The sequence below is a fragment of the Anomaloglossus baeobatrachus genome, chromosome 1, assembly GCF_048569485.1.
Source record: "Anomaloglossus baeobatrachus isolate aAnoBae1 chromosome 1, aAnoBae1.hap1, whole genome shotgun sequence".
Classification (NCBI taxonomy): Eukaryota; Metazoa; Chordata; class Amphibia; order Anura; family Aromobatidae; genus Anomaloglossus; species Anomaloglossus baeobatrachus.
This window is the reverse complement of record NC_134353.1, coordinates 647,444,135-647,457,677: the sequence shown is the minus strand read 5'-3', so window position 1 is coordinate 647,457,677 and position 13,543 is coordinate 647,444,135. Positions and strand designations below refer to the sequence as shown.

General features: G+C 60.9%; 1 long non-coding RNA gene across 1 annotated transcript in view; it reads right to left on the bottom strand.

The window, feature by feature from the left end:
- Positions 1-13,543, bottom strand: part of LOC142297078 (uncharacterized) — a 136,794-nt gene that overhangs the window by 23,819 nt on the left and 99,432 nt on the right. The gene's annotated exons all lie outside the window — the stretch shown is intronic.

Genomic DNA, 13,543 nt, shown 5'->3' with positions numbered 1-13,543 from the left:
GCACCTTGGGAGGCAAGAGTCTCACAGCACCTCAGGAGGCAGGAGGCTCACAGCACCGTGGGAGGCATGAGTCACACAGCACCTCGGGAGGAAGAGTCACACAGCACCTCGGGAGGAAGAGTCATACAGCACCTCGGGAGGCAAAAGTCTCACAGCACCACGGGAGGCAGGAAACTCACAGCACCGCGGGAGGCAGGAGGCTTACATCACAGTGGGAGGAGAGCGTCTCACAGCACCTCGGGAGGCAGGAGGCTCACAGCCCCGTGGGAGGCATGAGTCACACAGCACCATGGGAGGCAAGAGTCACACAGCACCGCGGGAGGCAAGAGTCACACAGCACCGCGGAAGGCAAGACTCACACATCACCTCGGGAGGCAAGAGTCACACATCACCTCGGGAGGCAAGAGTCTCACAGTACCTCGGGAGGCAGGAGGCTCACATCACCGCGGGAGGCAAGAGTCACACAGCTCCGCAGGAGGCAAGAGTCTCACAGCACTTCGGGAGGCAATAGTCTCACAGCACCACGGGAGGCAAGAGGCTCACAGCACCGCGGGAGGCAGGAGGCTTACATCACCGTGGGAGGCAAGAGTCTCACAGCGCCTCAGGAGGAAGGAGGCTCACAGCCCCGTGGGAGGCATGAGTCACACAGCACCATGGGAAGCAAGAGTCACAGCACTACGGGAGGCAAGAGGCTCACAGCACCGCGGGAGGCAGGAGGCTTACATCACCGTATGAGGCAAGAGTCTCACAGCGCCCCAGGAGGCAGGAGGCTCACAGCCCCGCGGGAGGTATGAATCACATAGCACCGCGAGAGGCAAGAGTCACACAGCACCGCGGGAGGCAAGAGTCACAGAGCACCGCGGGAGGCAAGAGTCACACAGTACCGCGGGAGGCAAGAGTCACACAGCACCTCGGGAGGCAAGAGTCACACAGCACCTCGGGAGGCAGGAGGCTCACATCACCATGGGAGGCAAGAGTCACACAGCACCGCGGGAGGCAACAGTCACAGAGCACCTCGGGAGGCAAGAGTCTCACAGGACCTCAGGAGGCAGGAGGCTCACAGCACCGTGGGAGGCATGAGTCACACAGCACCTCGGGAGGAAGAGTCACACAGCAACTCGAGATGCAGGTGTCTAACAGCACCACGGGAGGCAGGAGACTCACAGTACAGCGGGAGGCAGGAGGCTTACATCACCGTGGGAGGCAAGAGTCTCACAGCGCCTCGGGAGGCAGGAGGCTCACAGCCCCATGGGAGGCAAGAGTCACAGCACCGCAGGAGGCAAGAGTCACACAGCACCGCGGGAGGCAAGAGTCACACAGCACCGCAGGAGGCAAGAGTCACACAGCACCGCAGGAGGCAGGAGTCACACAGCACCTCGGGAGGCAAGAGTCTCACAGCACCTCGGGAGGCAGGAGGCTCACATCACCGCGGGAGGCAAGAGTCACACAGCTCTGCGGGAGGCAAGAGTCACACAGCACTGCGGGAGGCAAGAGTCTCACAGCACCTCAGGAGGCAGGAGGCTCACAGCACCGTAGGAGGCAAGAGTCACACAGCACCGCGGGAGGCAAGAGTCACACAGCACCGCGGGAAGCAAGAGTTACGCAGCACCGCGGGAGGCAAGAGTCACGCAGCACCACGAGAGGCAAGAGTCACACAGCACCACGAGAGGCAAGAGTCACACAGCACCTCAGGAGGCAAGAGTCTCACAGCACCTCGGGAGGCAGGAGGCTCACATCACCGTGGGGGGCAGGAGTCACACAGCACCGCGGGAGGCAAGAGTCACAGAGCACCTCGGGAGGTAAGAGTCTCACAGCACCTCAGGAGGCAGGAGGCTCACAGCACCGTGGGAGGCATAAGTCACACAGCACCATGGGAGACATGAGTCACACAGCACCTCGAGAGGCAAAAGTCTCACAGCACCACGGGAGGCAGGAGGCTCACAGCACCGTGGGAGGCAGGAGGCTCACAGCACCGCGGGAGGCAAGAGTCACACAGCACCGCGGGAGGCAAGAGTCACACAGCACTGCGGGAGGCAAGAGTCTCACAGCACCTCAGGAGGCAGGAGGCTCACAGCACCGTGGGAAGCAAGAATCACACAGCACCGCGGGAGGCAAGAGTCACGCAGCACCGCGGGAGGCAAGAGTCACGCAACACCGCGGGAGACAAGAGTCACACAGCACCGCGGGAGGCAAGAGTCACACAGCACCACGGGAGGCAAGAGTCACACAGCACCTCGGGAGGCAAGAGTCTCACAGCACCTCGGGAGGCAGGAGGCTCACATCACCGTGGGAGGCAGGAGTCACACAGCACCGCGGGAGGCAAGAGTCACAGAGCACTTCGAGAGGCAAGAGTCTCACAGCACCTCAGGAGGCAGGAGGCTCACATCACCGTGGGAGGCAGGAGTCACACAGCTCCGCGGGAGGCAAGAGTCACAGAGCACCTCGGGAGGCAAGAGTCTCACAGCACCTGAGGGGGCAGGAGGCTCACAGCACTGTGGGAGGCATGAGTCACACAGCACTGCGGGAGGCAAGAGTCTAACAGCACTGCGGGAGGCAAGAGTCTCACAGCACCTCAGGAGGCAGGAGGCTCACAGCATCGTGGGAGACATGAGTCACACAGCACCATGAGAGGCAAGCGTCACAGCACCGCGTCAGGCAAGAGTCACACAGCACCGCGGGAGGCAAGAGTCACACAGCACCGCGAGAGGCAAGAGTCACACAGCACCGCGGGAGGCAAGAGTCACACAGCACCGCGGGAGGCAAGAGTCACAGAGCACCTCGGGAGGCAAGAGTCTCACAGCACCTTAGGAGGCAGGAGGCTCAAAGCACCGCGGGAGGCAGGAGGCTCACATCACCGCAGGAGGCAAGAGTCACACAGCACCGCGGGAGGCAAGAGTCACACAGCACTGCGGGAGGCAAGAGTCTCACAGCACTGCGGGAGGCAGGAGGCTCACAGCACCGTGGGAGGCAAGAGTCACACAGCACCGCGGGAGGCAAGAGTCACGCAGCACCGCGGGAGGCAAGAGTCACGCAGCACCGCGGGAGGCAAGAGTCACGCAGCACCGCGGGAGACAAGAGTCACACAGCACCACGGGAGGCAAGAGTCACACAGCACCACGGGAGGCAAGAGTCACACAGCACCTCGGGAGGCAAGAGTCTCACAGCACCTCGGGAGGCAGGAGGCTCACTTCACCGTGGGAGGCAGGAGTCACACAGCACCGCGGGAGGCAAGAGTCACAAAGCACCTCGAGAGGCAAGAGTCTCACAGCACCTCAGGAGGCATGAGTCACACAGCACCGTGGGAGGCATGAGTCACACAGCACCTCGGGAGGCAAGGGTCACACATCAACTCGGGAGGCATGAGTCACACAGCACCTCGGGAGGCAAGAGTAACACAGCATCTCGGGAGGCAGGAGGCTCACATCACCGTGGGAGGCAGGAGTCACACAGCTCCGCGGGAGGCAAGAGTCACAGAGCACCTCGGGAGGCAAGAGCCTCACAGCACCTGAGGAGGCAGGAGGCTCACAGCACTGTGGAGGCATGAGTCACACAGCACTGCGGGAGGCAAGAGTCTCACAGCACTGCGAGAGGCAAGAGTCTCACAGCACCTCAGGAGACAGGAGGCTCAAAGCACCGTGGGAGGCATGAGTCACACAGCACCATGAGAGGCAAGCATCACAGCACCGTGTCAGGCAAGAGTCACACAGCACCGCGGGAGGCAAGAGTCACACAGCACCGCGAGAGGCAAGAGTCACACAGCACCGCGGGAGGCAAGAGTCACGGAGCACCTCGGGAGGCAAAAGTCTCACAGCACCTTAGGAGGCAGGAGGCTCACAGCACCTCGGGAGGCAGGAGTCTCACAGCCCCGTGGGAGGCATGAGTCACAGAGCACCATGTGAGGCAAGAGTCACACAGCACCGCGGGAGGCAAGAGTCACACAGCACCGCGGGAGGCAAGAGTCTCACAGCACCTCGGGAGGCAAGAGACTCACAGCACCTCGGGAAGCAGGAGGCTCACATCACCGCGGGAGGCAAGAGACACACAGCACCGCGGGAGGCAAGAGTCACACAGCACCACGGGAGGCAAGAGTCAAACAGCACCTCGTGAGGCAAGAGTCACACAGCACCGCGGGAGGCAAGAGTCACACAGCACCGCGGGAAGCAAGAGTCACACAGCACCGCGGGAGGCAAGAGTCACAGAGCACCGCGGGAGGCAAGAGTCACACAGCACCGCGGGAGGCAAGAGTCACACAGCACCGCGGGAGGCAAGAGTCACACAGCACCTCGGGAGGCAAGAGTCTCACAGCACCTCGGGAGGCAGGAGGCTCACATCACCGCGGGAGGCAGGAATCACACTGCACCGCGGGAGGCAAGAGTCACACAGCACCTTGGGAGGCAAGAGTCACACAGCAACGCGGGAGGCAAGAGTCCCACAGCACCGCGGGAGGCAAAAGTCACACAGCACCGCGGGAGGCAAGAGTCTCACAGCACCTCGGGAGGCAGGAGGCTCACATCACCGTGGGAGGCAGGAGTCAAACAGCACCGCGGGAGGCAAGAGTCACAGAGCACCTCAGGAGGCAGGAGGCTCACAGCACTGTGGGAAGCAAGAGTCACACAGCACCGCGGGAGGCAAGAGTCACACAGCACCGCGGGAAGCAAGAGTTACATAGCACCGCGGGAGGCAAGAGTCACACAGCACCACGGGAGGCAAGAGTCACACAGCACCACGGGAGGCAAGAGTCTCATAGCACCTTGGGAGGCAAGAGTTTTAGAGCACCTCGGGAGGCAGGAGGCTCACATCACCGTGGGGGGCAGGAGTCACACAGCACCGCGGGAGGCAAGAGTCACAGAGCACCTCGGGAGGCAAGAGTCTCACAGCACCTCAGGAGGCAGGAGGCTCCAAGCAACGTGGGAGGCATGAGTCACACAGCACCTCGGGAGGAAGAGTCACACAGCACCTCGAGAGGCAAGAGTCTTACAACACCACGGGAGGCAGGAGGCTCACAGCACCGCGGGAGGCAGGAGGCTTACATCACCGTGGGAGGCAAGATTCTCACAGCGCCTCGGGAGGCAGGAGGCTCACAGCCCCGTGGGAGGCATGAGTCACACAGCACCATGGAAGGCAAGAGTCACAGCACCGCGGGAGGCAGGAGGCTCACATCACCGCGGGAGGCAAGAGTCACACAGCACCGCAGGAGGCAAGAGTCACACAGCACTGCGGGAGGCAAGAGTCTCACAGCACCTCAGGAGGTTCACAGCACCGTGGGAGGCAAGAGTCACACAGCACCACGGGAGGCAAGAGTCACACAGCACCGCGGGAAGCAAGAGTCACGCAGCACCTCGGGAGGCAGGAGGCTCACATCACCGCGGGAGGCAAGAGTCACGCAGCACCGCGGGAGACAAGTGTCACACAGCACTGTGGGAGGCAAGAGTCACACAGCACCACGGGAGGCAAGAGTCACACAGCACCTCAGGAGGCAAGAGTCTCACAGCACCTCGGGAGGCAAGAGTCTCACAGCACCTCGGGAGGCAGGAGTCACACAGCACCACGGAAGGCAAGAGTCACACAGCATCTCGGGAGGCAAGAGTCTCACAGCACCTCGGGAGGCAGGAGGCTCACATCACCGTGGGAGGAATGAGTCACACAGCACCATGGTAGGCAAGAGTCACAGCACCGCGGGAGGCAAGAGTCACACAGCACCTCGGGAGTCAAGAGTCTCACAGCACTTCAGGAGGCAGGAGGCTCACAGCACCGTGGGAGGCATGAGTCACACAGCACCGCGGGAGGCAAGAGTCACACAGCACCTCGGGAGGCAAGAGTCTCACAGCACCTCGGGAGGCAGGAGGCTCACATTACCGTGGGAGGCAGGAGTCTCACAGCACCGCGGGAGGCAAGAGTCACAGAGCACCTCGGGAGGCAAGAGTTTCACAGCACCTCGGGAGGCAAGAGTCACACAGCACCGCGGGAGGCAAGTCACACAGCACCGCGAGAGGCAAGTCACACAGCACCGCGGGAAGCAAGAATCACACAGCACCTCGGGAGGCAAGAGTCTCACAGCACCGTGGGAGGAATGAGTCACACAGCACCTCGGGAGGCAAGAGTCACACATCACCTCGGTAGTCAAGAGTCACACAGCACCTCGGGAGGCAAGAGTAACACAGCACCGCGGGAGGCAGGAGTCACACAGCTCCGCGGGAGGCAAGAGTCACAGAGCACCTCGGGAGGCAAGAGTCTCACAGAACCTCAGGCGGCAGGAGGGTCACAGCACTGTGGGAGGCATGAGTCACACAGCACTGCGGGAGGCAAGAGTCTCACAGCACTGCGGGAGGCAAGAGTCTCACAGCACCTCAGGAGGCAGGAGGTTCACAGCACCGTGGGAGGCATGAGTTACACAGCACCATGGGAGGCAAGCGTCACAGCACCACAGGAGGCAAGAGTCACACAGCACAACGGGAGGCAAGAGTCACACAGCACCACGAGAGGCAAGAGTCACACAGCACCGCGGGAGGCAAGAGTCACACAGCACCTCGGGAGGCAAGAGTCTCACAGCACTTCGGGAGGCAGGAGGCTCACATCACCATGGGAGGCAGGAGTCACACAGCACCGCGGGAGGCAAGAGTCACAGAGCACCTCGGGAGGCAAGAGTCTCACAGCACCTTAGGAGGCAGGAGGCTCACAGCACCGTGGGAGGCATGAGTCACACAGCACCTCGGGAGGAAGAGTTACACAGCGCCTCGGGAGGCAGGAGGCTCACAGCCCTGTGGGAGGCATGAGTCACACAGCACCATGTGAGGCAAGAGTCACAGCACCGTGGGAGGCAAGAGTCAAACAGTACCGCGGGAGGCAAGAGTCACACAGCACCGCGGGAGGCAAGAGTCTCACAGCACCTCGGGAGGCAGGAGGCTCACATAACCGCCGGAGGCAAGAGTCACACAGCATCTCGGGAGGAAGAGTCACACAGCACCTCGGAAGACAGGAGGCTCACAGCACCACGGGAGGCAGGAGGCTCACAGCACCACGGGAGGCAAGAGGCTCACAGCTCCGTGGGAGGCAAGAGTCACACAGCACTGAGGAAGGCAAGAGTCTCACAGCACCTCAGGAGGCAGGAGTCTCACAGCACCTCGGGAGGCAGGAGTCACACAGCACCACGGAAGGCAAGAGTCACACAGCATCTCGGGAGGCAAGAGTCTCACAGCACCTCGGGAGGCAGGAGGCTCACATCACCGTGGGAGGAATGAGTCACACAGCACCATGGGAGGCAATAGTCACAGCACCGCGGGAGGCAAGAGTCACACAGCACCTCGGGAGTCAAGAGTCTCACAGCACTTCAGGAGGCAGGAGGCTCACAGCACCGTGGGAGGCATGAGTCACACAGCACCGCGGGAGGCAAGAGTCACACAGCACCTCGGGAGGCAAGAGTCTCACAGCACCTCGGGAGGCAGGAGGCTCACTGATGAGGAATTATCCTTATCTTATAGATTTCCTATTCTTTTCCCTATATAATCTAGTGTTAAATTGCTTGCCATTATGTTGGATCATAAATTAATCCCTTTAATGACTTGATCCCCTTAAGATATAGCCAGTAAATCACAAATTCTCTCTTTTAGGGAAAATTCAATGGTCTATGAATGCGCAACCTGATTAATAAGTGAACACTAAACAAAGATGGCTTATTTACACTACAGTCCGGACCCATAGCACACGGGTCACTCTGCCCTCGGACTTTCGAGGACATGAAATCGCGCGAGCCATCCTTGGCACAAATATTCCTGATGCAATTCTTTTATTAAGTGTCTTTACGTGATTGGTTAAAACAATAATTCTGTTACTGTATTGGCTGTATCATTTGTAACTCCCTATTTAATTTTGTATAAAAAGGTGGCTCCGACAATATGGAGTCAGTTCTGTGATCCAATCAGAGCTCTTGCATATGCAATAAATCTTTCTTTCTTTCATCAAAGAAAGTCTGACGTCTGATCCTTGGGAGACTGAGATCGTTATTTCCATATCACTCACATTACCGTGGGAGGCAGGAGTCACACAGCACCGCGGGAGGCAAGAGTCACAGAGCACCTCGGGAGGCAAGAGTTTCACAGCACCTCGGGAGGCAAGAGTCACACAGCACCGCGGGAGGCAAGTCACACAGCACCGCGAGAGGCAAGTCACACAGCACCGCGGGAAGCAAGAATCACACAGCACCTCGGGAGGCAAGAGTCTCACAGCACCGTGGGAGGAATGAGTCACACAGCACCTCGGGAGGCAAGAGTCACACATCACCTCGGTAGTCAAGAGTCACACAGCACCTCGGGAGGCAAGAGTAACACAGCACCGCGGGAGGCAGGAGTCACACAGCTCCGCGGGAGGCAAGAGTCACAGAGCAACTCGGGAGGCAAGAGTCTCACAGAACCTCAGGCGGCAGGAGGCTCACAGCACTGTGGGAGGCATGAGTCACACAGCACTGCGGGAGGCAAGAGTCTCACAGCACTGCGGGAGGCAAGAGTCTCACAGCACCTCAGGAGGCAGGAGGTTCACAGCACCGTGGGAGGCATGAGTTACACAGCACCATGGGAGGCAAGCGTCACAGCACCACAGGAGGCAAGAGTCACACAGCACCGCGGGAGGCAAGAGTCACACAGCACCACGAGAGGCAAGAGTCACACAGCACCGCGGGAGGCAAGAGTCACACAGCACCGCGGGAGGCAGGAGTCACACAGCTCCGCGGGAGGCAAGAGTCACAGAGCAACTCGGGAGGCAAGAGTCTCACAGAACCTCAGGCGGCAGGAGGCTCACAGCACTGTGGGAGGCATGAGTCACACAGCACTGCGGGAGGCAAGAGTCTCACAGCACTGCGGGAGGCAAGAGTCTCACAGCACCGCGGGAGGCAGGAGGTTCACAGCACCGTGGGAGGCATGAGTTACACAGCACCATGGGAGGCAAGCGTCACAGCACCACAGGAGGCAAGAGTCACACAGCACCGCGGGAGGCAAAAGTCACACAGCACCACGAGAGGCAAGAGTCACACAGCACCGCGGGAGGCAAGAGTCACACAGCACCTCGGGAGGCAAGAGTCTCACAGTACTTCGGGAGGCAGGAGGCTCACATCACCATGGGAGGCAGGAGTCACACAGCACCGCGGGAGGCAAGAGTCACAGAGCACCTCGGGAGGCAAGAGTCTCACAGCACCTTAGGAGGCAGGAGGCTCACAGCACCGTGGGAGGCATGAGTCACACAGCACCGCGGGAGGCAAGAGTCACACAGCACCGCGGGAGGCAAGAGTCACACAGCACTGCGGGAGGCAAGAGTCTCACAGCACTGTCGGGAGGCAGGAGGCTCACATCACCGTGGGAGGCAGGAGTCACACAGCACCGCTTGAGGCAAGAGTCACACAGCACCTCGGGAGGCAAGAGTCACACAGCACATCGGGAGGCAAGAGTCACACAGCACCTCGTGAGGCAAGAGTCACACAGCACCGCGGGAGGCAAGAGTCACAGAGCACCTCGGGAGGCAAGAGTTTCACAGCACCTCGGGAGGCAAGAGTCACACAGCACCGCGGGAGGCAAGTCACACAGCACCGCGAGAGGCAAGTCACACAGCACCGCGGGAAGCAAGAATCACACAGCACCTCGGGAGGCAAGAGTCTCACAGCACCGTGGGAGGAATGAGTCACACAGCACCTCGGGAGGCAAGAGTCACACATCACCTCGGTAGTCAAGAGTCACACAGCACCTCGGGAGGCAAGAGTAACACAGCACCGCGGGAGGCAGGAGTCACACAGCTCCGCGGGAGGCAAGAGTCACAGAGCAACTCGGGAGGCAAGAGTCTCACAGAACCTCAGGCGGCAGGAGGCTCACAGCACTGTGGGAGGCATGAGTCACACAGCACTGCGGGAGGCAAGAGTCTCACAGCACTGCGGGAGGCAAGAGTCTCACAGCACCTCAGGAGGCAGGAGGTTCACAGCACCGTGGGAGGCATGAGTTACACAGCACCATGGGAGGCAAGCGTCACAGCACCACAGGAGGCAAGAGTCACACAGCACCGCGGGAGGCAAGAGTCACACAGCACCACGAGAGGCAAGAGTCACACAGCACCGCGGGAGGCAAGAGTCACACAGCACCTCGGGAGGCAAGAGTCTCACAGCACTTCGGGAGGCAGGAGGCTCACATCACCATGGGAGGCAGGAGTCACACAGCACCGCGGGAGGCAAGAGTCACAGAGCACCTCGGGAGGCAAGAGTCTCACAGCACCTTAGGAGGCAGGAGGCTCACAGCACCGTGGGAGGCATGAGTCACACAGCACCGCGGGAGGCAAGAGTCACACAGCACCGCGGGAGGCAAGAGTCACACAGCACTGCGGGAGGCAAGAGTCTCACAGCACTGTCGGGAGGCAGGAGGCTCACATCACCGTGGGAGGCAGGAGTCACACAGCACCGCGGGAGGCAAGAGTCACACAGCACCTCGGGAGGCAAGAGTCACACAGCACATCGGGAGGCAAGAGTCACACAGCACCTCGTGAGGCAAGAGTCACACAGCACCGCGGGAGGCAAGAGTCACACAGCACCGCGGGAGGCAAGAGTCACACAGCACTGCGGGAGGCAAGAGTCTCACAGCACCTTCGGAGGCAGGAGGCTCACATCACCGTGGGAGGCAGGAGTCACACAGCACCGCGGGAGGCAAGAGTCACAGAGCACCTTGGGAGGCAAGAGTCTCACAGCACCTCAGGAGGCTCACAGCACCGTGGGAGGCATGAGTCACACAGCACCTCGGGAGGCAAAAGTCTCACAGCACCACGGGAGGCAGGAAACTCACAGCACCGCGGGAGGCAGGAGGCTTACATCACAGTGGTAGGAGAGAGTCTCACAGCACCTCGGGAGGCAGGAGGCTCACAGCCCCGTGGGAGGCATGAGTCACACAGCACCATGGGAGGCAAGAGTCACACAGCACCGCGGGAGGCAAGAGTGACACAGCACCGCGGAAGGCAAGACTCACACATCACCTCGGGAGGCAAGAGTCACACATCACCTCGGGAGGCAAGAGTCACACATCACCTCGGGAGGCAAGAGTCTCACAGTACCTCGGGAGGCAGGAGGCTCACATCACCGCGGGAGGCAAGTGTCACACAGCTCCGCAGGAGGCAAGAGTCTCACAGCACCTCAAGAGGCAGGAGGCTCACAGCACCGTGGGAGGCATGAGTCACACAGCACCTCGGGAGGAAGAGTCACACAGCACTTCGGGAGGCAATAGTCTCACAGCACCGCGGGAGGCAGGAGGCTTACATCACCGTATGAGGCAAGAGTCTCACAGCGCCCCAGGAGGCAGGAGGCTCACAGCCCCGCGGGAGGTATGAATCACATAGCACCGCGGGAGGCAAGAGTCACACAGCACCGCGGGAGGCAAGAGTCACACAGTACCGCGGGAGGCAAGAGTCACACAGCACCTCAGGAGGCAAGAGTCACACAGCACCTCGGGAGGCAGGAGGCTCACATCACCATGGGGGGTAAGAGTCACACAGCACCGCGGGAGGCAACAGTCACAGAGCACCTCGGGAGGCAAGAGTCTCACAGGACCTCAGGAGGCAGGAGGCTCACAGCACCGTGGGAGGCATGAGTCACACAGAACCTCGGGAGGAAGAGTCACACAGCAACTCGAGAGGCAGGTGTCTAACAGCACCACGGGAGGCAGGAGACTCACAGTACAGCGGGCGGCAGGAGGCTTACATCACCGTGGGAGGCAAGAGTCTCACAGCGCCTCGGGAGGCAGGAGGCTCACAGCCCCATGGGAGGCAAGAGTCACAGCACCGCGGGAGGCAAGAGTCACACAGCATCGCGGGAGGCAAGAGTCACACAGCACCACAGGAGGCAAGAGTCACACAGCACCGCGGGAGGCAGGAGTCACACAGCACCTCGGGAGGCAAGACTCTCACAGCACCTCGGGAGGCAGGAGGCTCACATCACCGCGGGAGGCAAGAGTCACACAGCTCTGCGGGAGGCAAGAGTCACACAGCACTGCGGGAGGCAAGAGTCTCACAGCACCTCAGGAGGCAGGAGGCTCACAGCACCGTAGGAGGCAAGAGTCACACAGCACCGCGGGAGGCAAGAGTCACACAGCACCGCGGGAAGCAAGAGTTACGCAGCACCGCGGAAGGCAAGAGTCACACAGCACCACGAGAGGCAAGAGTCACACAGCACCACGGGAGGCAAGAGTCACACAGCACCTCAGGAGGCAAGAGTCTCACAGCACCTCGGGAGGCAGGAGGCTCACATCACCGTGGGGGGCTGGAGTCACACAGCACCGCGGGAGGCAAGAGTCACAGAGCACCTCGGGAGGTAAGAGTCTCTCAGCACCTCAGGAGGCAGGAGGCTCACAGCACCGTGGGAGGCATAAGTCACACAGCACCATGGGAGACATGAGTCACACAGCACCTCGAGAGGCAAAAGTCTCACAGCACCACGGGAGGCAGGAGGCTCACAGCACCGCGGGAGGCAGGAGGCTCACAGCACCGCGGGAGGCAAGAGTCACACAGCACCGCGGGAGACAAGAGTCACACAGCACTGCGGGAGGCAAGAGTCTCACAGCACCTCAGGAGGCAGGAGGCTCACAGCACCGTGGGAAGCAAGAATCACACAGCACCGCGGGAGGCAAGAGTCACGCAGCACCGCGGGAGGCAAGAGTCATGCAACACCGCGGGAGACAAGAGTCACACAGCACCGCGGGAGGCAAGAGTCACACAGCACCACGGGAGGCAAGAGTCACACAGCACCTCGGGAGGCAAGAGTCTCACAGCACCTCGGGAGGCAGGAGGCTCACATCACCGTGGGAGGCAGGAGTCACACAGCACCGCGGGAGGCAAGAGTCACAGAGCACTTCGAGAGGCAAGAGTCTCACAGCACCTCAGGAGGCATGAGTCACACAGCACCGTGGGAGGCATGAGTCACACAGCACCTCGGGAGGCAAGAGTCACACATCAACTCGGGAGTCAAGAGTCACACAGCACCTCGGGAGGCAAGAGTAACACAGCACCTCGGGAGGCAAGAGTAACACAGCACCGTGGGAGGCAGGAGTCACACAGCTCCGCGGGAGGCAAGAGTCACAGAGCACCTCGGGAGGCAAGAGTCTCACAGCACCTGAGGAGGCAGGAGGCTCACAGCACTGTGGGAGGCATGAGTCACACAGCACTGCGGGAGGCAAGAGTCTAACAGCACTGCGGGAGGCAAGAGTCTCACAGCACCTCAGGAGGCAGGAGGCTCACAGCATCGTGGGAGACATGAGTCACACAGCACCATGAGAGGCAAGCGTCACAGCACCGCGTCAGGCAAGAGTCACACAGCACCGCGGGAGGCAAGAGTCACACAGCACCGCGAGAGGCAAGAGTCACACAGCACCACGGGAGGCAAGAGTCACACAGCACCGCGGGAGGCAAGAGTCACACAGCACCGCGGGAGGCAAGAGTCACAGAGCATCTCGGGAGGCAAGAGTCTCACAGCACCTTAGGAAGCAGGAGGCTCACAGCACCGCGGGAGGCAGGAGGCTCACATCACCGCGGGAGG